This window comes from Gossypium hirsutum, chromosome A05 (genome assembly GCF_007990345.1).
Source record: "Gossypium hirsutum isolate 1008001.06 chromosome A05, Gossypium_hirsutum_v2.1, whole genome shotgun sequence".
Classification (NCBI taxonomy): domain Eukaryota; kingdom Viridiplantae; phylum Streptophyta; class Magnoliopsida; order Malvales; family Malvaceae; genus Gossypium; species Gossypium hirsutum.
The window spans coordinates 63,240,469-63,247,921 of NC_053428.1; positions in this window are offsets into that span (position 1 = coordinate 63,240,469).

Consider the following 7,453-nt stretch of genomic DNA (forward strand, 5'->3'; position numbering starts at 1 on the left):
AGTTTTGCAACTTATTCAATTTAGTCCCTAACTTCGAATTAAGCACTTTATGCATAGAATTTCTTCACGAAATTTTCACACAATCATGAAATCATATCATAGACCTCAAAATAATCATAAAATAATTATTTATATCTTAGATTTTGTGGTCTCGAAACCTCTGTTCCAACTAAACCCAATTTTGGGCTATTACAACTCTCCCCCCTTCAGAGATTTTCGTCCTCGAAAATCTTACCGGGGTGAGGTTTAGTATCTTTCTCATAATTTCCAGTATTACTAACTAATTGTTTTCAAGACGATACTTTCAGAAACACTCTGTCATCAATTTGAATCCCAATATAACTCAGTAAACTCTGATATTTCTCTAACTCTGTCCTTCACTTGTCAACCATTCTCAGACTCTGGTCATATCTATAATTATTTTATCACTGAACTCTTTGATTCCACACTTAGGAACATAGTCAACATGATTCTCATGAATTTCCATTATATACACCTCATCGGTAAGGGGGTGAGGTCGTACAGTCTCTAACTCGATTCTGACATATATCTATATGACACATTTTTTTCATTATCCACATATGTCATTATAATCATACTATCCACTTCAAACAATTTATTATTCATACCTGTCTTACATAAAATTTCCAATTATCTCATTTCAAACAAGTGCACTCACTCATACATTCTATGAATTTTGAATAACTTTAATCATCACATTTACTAATTAATTTAGTCAAGCATGCAACAGCATATGAAGGCCAAACAAATATGAATAAATATATCACTATATAAACTTTCATCCCACATATTATCACATATACATATATCACGAATTCTTGTTCATACCTTTCCGAGTTTAACACATCATAGCTACACTTTATTCAAATACTTCAATATCGCTATCAAATGGTCAGATGTAGCTCGGTTGGAGAATATTTCATTTTAAACAAAATAGTCCTTATTAGTGTCGGGATACATCACACTATAACATATTTGTGGCATCTATAACTAAACTCTTACACTTGCTATGTTAGTCCGAGAATCAACTAAACCTACTCTAATACCACTAAATGTAACACCCCTTACCCGTATCCGAGGCCGGGCTAAGGTACGACGCGTTACCAGACAAACATACAAACATTAAACTAAAATACGAGCCATAAAATTTTATTCATATTTCAAAGCGTTCATTCTCTTACACATAGTCCCTTATATTTGAGTCTACGGAGCCCAAAACATACTTTAGAAAGGGTTTGGGACTAAACTAAGAACTTACGAAAATCTTAGAAATTTCATGCTTTTAGACTCCACACGCCCGTGTCCCAAAGTCGTGTTCCATACACGGCTGAGACACATGGTCGTGTCTCTGCCTGTGTGGAATATACCTAGGCTATTTTCCAAGCTCAACCTTGATCTCTTACACACTTATACAAAATCAAAAGCATATAACATGGTATTCATTCAATGATTAAACATACTCAATTAAACCACAAACATAGCATTTGTATGTCATCATACATGTGTCTCTCATACTCATTTTACCTTGTTTATTATAGTACCACTTATACATTTATACCAAGATTATCATCTTACCAAATATCTTCAGCTTAATCATCAAGCATTCATATTTAAAGCTAGATCATATCTTTATAAAATACCACGATTCAGATGCACAGAATAACATGTTTGCTTGAAACATTTCAATTCCATTCCATACCCAACAAGCATTACATTGAGACTAGTCATATATATATACATGTCATGATACATAACATTCTCTTTTTGTTTTCTTATAAACACATATCATTTATTTCATTATATCAATATTTCATATACCATAGTTTCCATGTATTCCACATATATTTATTTTCCTCCTCCTCCTCTCCATTGCACATCCTTAATGTATATAGCATTCTTGTAAGTACGATTTCACAATTTACTAATAAATGTTCACATCAAACTGTCCACACGAGTCATAGTCACTTAATTATTTATAATTCGAGCTACAGAGCTCCAAATTAAGATCCGTAAATTTCACCTGAAACTAAACTCACATATCTTTCCACCATAAAATTTTCATAATTTTTGGTTTAGCCAATTAGTACAGTTTATTCATTAAAATTTCCCCTGTTTCACTTTCTGACAGTTCTTACCTCTCTTCACTAAAAAATAATTATCTCATAGTACAAAACTCGGATAATGTTCTTGTTGATTTATCTTGAAAATAGACTCATTATGGATTTTAAAAATATAATTTTGAGCCTCTAATTATTTTTCTCCAAATTTTTGTGATTTTCCAAAGTCAGAACAGGGGATCACGTAATCATTCAGAGCCAGTATAACAAAAACATAAATATCTCAAAATATAGAACTCCTTTGCTTTCTATATTTCTTTTATATGAAAATAGAATCATTAAGATTTAATTTTATATCTCATTCAGTCTCTGATTCAATTTATACTATTTTTGGTGATTTTTCAAAATCATGTCACTACTACTGTCCAATACAGTTTTATTGCTAATTCACTCTTTCACACTTTCTTTGTATTAACCTCATTTTAACATACATATCACAAATCATTTTCACCAAATTTCATACATCACAAGTATAGGCCCATGATCACAAGGTCACCATAAAATCAACCTCATGTATAACTTACTTGTTTATAACCTTACGACATCCTGGTCACTTAATGAACACATCATTCACATAACCAAGTTCTTGCACTTATTCATCACAAAACTCACAAAGCAATACATAGAGAGTCTCCCGTTAAACACTTCGGATCAATCCTCGATACTTGGTGGTTTCAGGACATAGCTCCACCCATCATATAGTTCGGCTCTCTTGTATACATGGTGAACACTTAGTACCACCCATGTGACCTAGCCAGTTTATCTCGTAGCTCTCTTGTCTACATGGTGTCCTTCACTTGGAACCACGCATGTGACCTGGATACATATATCCCGTAGCTCTCTTGTCTACATGGTGTACACATAGTATCACCCATGCGACCTAGCTACATCATAATGTCTTATTAAAAATCATATGAACTTACAATTTCCCTTAATATCCATAATCATAGAAATCACATTTATGTATGATAATTCAATACACTTCATGTACCATAGACATATTTTTAAATCAATTCATAAACTTGGCACCATAATCATTTAATTTAACATAATTCAATTAACTCACTAAATTTAACTTTCAAATATAAATTACAGCATTATTGTTGTATTATTATCATACCAACTTACATACTTTCAACACCTCAGAGATCATAGTAAATATATCAATTTTACATTGAAACATGCATAAATTAATGCTTATTATACATATGAACTTACCTTGATATTAAAACGGTCATTTTACCAACTTTCCAAATTTTCAATTTTTCTCTTATTCTAGGTTCAAATCTCATTTTTCGGGATCTAAAACATCATATTTTACTTATTTAATTAATTTACTATTCAAAACAGTCCTTAACTCAAACTTTGGAAAAATTACAATTTTGCCCCTAAACTTTTGCTTATTTACACTTTTGCCCCTAGGCTCGAGAATTAAACTTCATCCCTTATTCTTATGTTTTATGACATGATGATCAGTTTTCCCTTCTATGGCAACATCAAATTCTCACTCTAACATATACTTATGACTATTAGGTATTTTTACCGATTAAGCCCTTTTGCTCGTTTTCACTTAAAACCGAGTAGCACAAGTTGTCTAACATAACTTAAAACCTCATATTGTATCATAAAACACCACAATACACAAATTTTACCTATGGGTATTTTTCCAAATATGAACCCTAGGTTGAATTATTGCTAGCATAAGCTAAATCAAGTTACCGGGACTCTAAAAACGTAAAGAACTTGAAAAACGGGGTTAGAACGGACTTAGAATTGAGCTTGGGAAGCTTGAAAACCCTATCCATGGAGTCTCCCTTGGTATACACGTCCATGGTGAAGAATATGAGCAAAATTGGCTTTTAATTTTGTATTTTAATTCATTTTACCCCTAAATGACCAAAATACCCTTACTACTAAACTTTCCAAAAATTCCATCCATGTCCAATTTTTGTCCATAACTTAGAAATTGGTCAAATTGCTATTTAAGACCTCCTAATTAATATTTCAAGTCAATTTCATACTAGAAACTTCTAGAATGCAAGTTTTGCAACTTATTCAATTTAGTCCCTAACTTCGAATTAAGCACTTTATGCATAGAATTTCTTCACGAAATTTTCACACAATCATGCAATCATATCATAGACCTCAAAATAATCATAAAATAATTATTTATATCTCAGATTTTGTGGTCCCAAAACCTCTGTTCCAACTAGACCCAATTTTGGGCTATTACACCCACTGTTGGGTCGGTAAGAAAACTTAGACCCTACACGAAAGACATGACCAATATACGCCTATGAGGTAAATTGACTAAAATAGCCCTATGTTATGTTTGACTATTTTTAAGGATGAAATTTCTACATACACGTATGATATTATGTTGCATTACATGGGGTGGGATATATGATTTTGGAGGAAGTGTACTGAAGGGCAATAAGCCTATTACCGGTAGCTTTGTGGCAAATACTATTTTGTACCGAAATCGGGATGACTTGGTGTGTAGGGTTGGGTGGGTCAATTTTATCCCCACATTGTGTGTAAGGCTAGTACGGAGATGGTATGTAGCGGATGGATTGGGTAGGATTTTGTGTTTGCATACTGTACTGAAGTGGGCTAAGGCCTAGACTGCCACTGGTACTAAAATGGGCTAAGGCCCAGACTGTTACTGCTACTGAAAAAGGGCTAAGGCCCCTAACTGAAACTGAGGGCTTAGGCCCAATTTGTGTTTACTCTAATTGTATGCTTTTATGGAATTTCACACACTGAGTTTTCATAAACTCACCCACCTGTCATCTGTGATCGAGGTGACAGAGGGCTCGAAGATGGTCAGTCGAAGTAGTTAATTTATTTAAAATATTATAATTTAGATTTTATTTGATATTAGGTTTTCGTTATGTAATAAGGCCTTTTTAAAGTTTATTTTATTTTGGGGGGTATAATTACTTTAATCATTACTTGTTAGTAATAGGACTCGTATTTTCAAGAAAGCACAAACCAAAGTTTTTCTAAAATAATAACGCTTACACCATACATTTTAAAATCTTCCGCTACAAACAATGTTTCAAAATTTGAAAAACTAGTATAATTTATATTTTTCTTAAACAACTTGAGTTTTCTCAAAGAATTAGTCGTTCTAACCTTTTTTTTGGAAACTAAATAAGTTTTTATGAAAAATAATTTTTTTGTTAATTTTTTTGGAAAAACACTCCAATGTCACATCACATATTCAGCCATAATGTCTAGGCCGAGTTTGGGGTGTTACATTTAGTGGTATCAGAGCCAGGTTACAAAAATCAACTGTGGATTTTGGGCTTTTGGAAAAACTTGGAAATTTTAACAGAATTGTTACTATGGTTTAAAGTGATTTGGAAATGTTTTACTGAAGGAGTGGTACACCGAGTCTCCGCGCTGATCCTGTAAGTCTTCTGACTATTTATACTGAAAGTATTTTATTGAAATGTCATTACTAAGCCTACTTATTGTAGTAAAACTGTGTTGAAACTCTCTAGTTAGAGTAACCGTTGCAAGACTGCGAACTGCGAAAACAAACTCTGTGATAATATTATTCATAAGATATTTGTATTGAACATAGGAACAATAAACAGACTGGCATAAAACTTTTAATACAGATAAAAGTGCGATTGAGTAATGAGCACTAGAGGTACTTGTGGTAGAGGCTGCGGCAGAAGCTGTGGTGGTGCTCGGGCTGGGTGTTTGTCTTTTGAACAGCAGCCTAATAAGTAAGTTAGAGAGGCACCAACTTCACCTATGGCTAAGACAGGGTCTCAAAATTGAATGGTTGGGGACGGCGCATTGTCCCAAACGATTTTAAGGATTTTGGAAAGGGTCACTGGGCCTAATACTAGTATTGTGGGCTGTGGGTCGGTAACGGAATGACTCAGGTCCAATGGGGCTGAGATTTTTAGAGGTATTGCTGGAGTTACCCCTAATGTGGTTGAATATTGGATAGAGGCCACGGGGAGGATCATCGATGACCTTGACTACACCCTCGAGCAGAAACTAAAAGGTGCCGTGTCATTGTTACAAGATGAAGCCTATCAGTGGTGGCTTACAGTTAAAGAGGGTACTCAGCTTGACCGGTTGACTTGGGAATTCTTCAAGACTACATTCCAAGGAAAATATGTCGGCGCTAGTTATGTGGATGCCCATAGGAGGGAACTTCTAAATTTAACTCAGGGAGATAAGATAGTGGCTGAGTACGAAGCTGAATTTTTACGACTTAGCTGCTATGCGCGTGGGGTTGTGGCAACTAAGTTTGAGCGATGCGTTCGTTTTAAAGATGGCCTCAAAGGTAGTCTACGGGTTTTGATAGCTCCACAGAGGGAGCGAGATTTTTCTACTTTAGTGGACAAGGTGAAGATTACTGAGGATGTGAAGAGCGTTGAGCACCAGAACCATGAAAAGGAAAGGGGTAGGAACAAGAGGGCTTCAGAACCCTCAAGTCCATTTTTGAGGCCTAAAGAGTGGATGGGTCGGCTAGCGATGAGATCCCTGTTGCTGTTTTTGGACCACAACCCTGTGCAGAGTGTGGGAGGTGCCCTCAAGGCTAGTGCTGGAGAAAGATTGGGGCATGTTTTAGGTGCGGATCTATAGAGCACCGTATTAGGGATTGTCCACAGAGGCCCGAGCAGATGCAAGCTACTTATTTGCGTAATGTACAGAGAGGTGTTTAGCAGCCACCAAGAGGTCGTGGTCAGGCCAAGGTAGAAATGGTATGGGCTGTGGTTGTGGAGTAGAGCGCAGAGGTGTTGGTTATACTGAAGTAAGGCAGCTAGAACTGGTTTATACTGCACATCATCGAGAGGACGGAGATGCCCCAAATGTTGATACGTATACGTTCTTTATCCTTAATGCACCTTATGCCGCACTGATTGATGTTGGATCTATGTATTCCTATATATAACATGTATTGTACCTGAGACCTTGGGTTTATTGGTAGAAAGCATTATGAGTGAGGTTGTTGAGTCCACTAGAGGTAGATTTTCCTTTGGAGGACCAAGTAGTTATCTTCTTGGCAGATTTTATGGAACTCCCTTTTAAAGAATTTGAACTAATACTGGGCATGGATCGGTTGGTTAAGCATCAAGTGAATTTGAATTATGCTAACACTCAGGTTAAATGTGGTAGTGTCTTGGAATTCGAGTGCGTAGCAGGAGCGTAGTAGGGTAGTCTTTATAGGCGACAGTTTTAATAGTTTGAAATTTCGAGGATGAAATTTCTTTAAGGAAGGGTGAATTGTAAGGCCTCAAATTTTGGGCCAAGAAGTTTTAAGCCTTGAGTGTGTACAGTTAGGA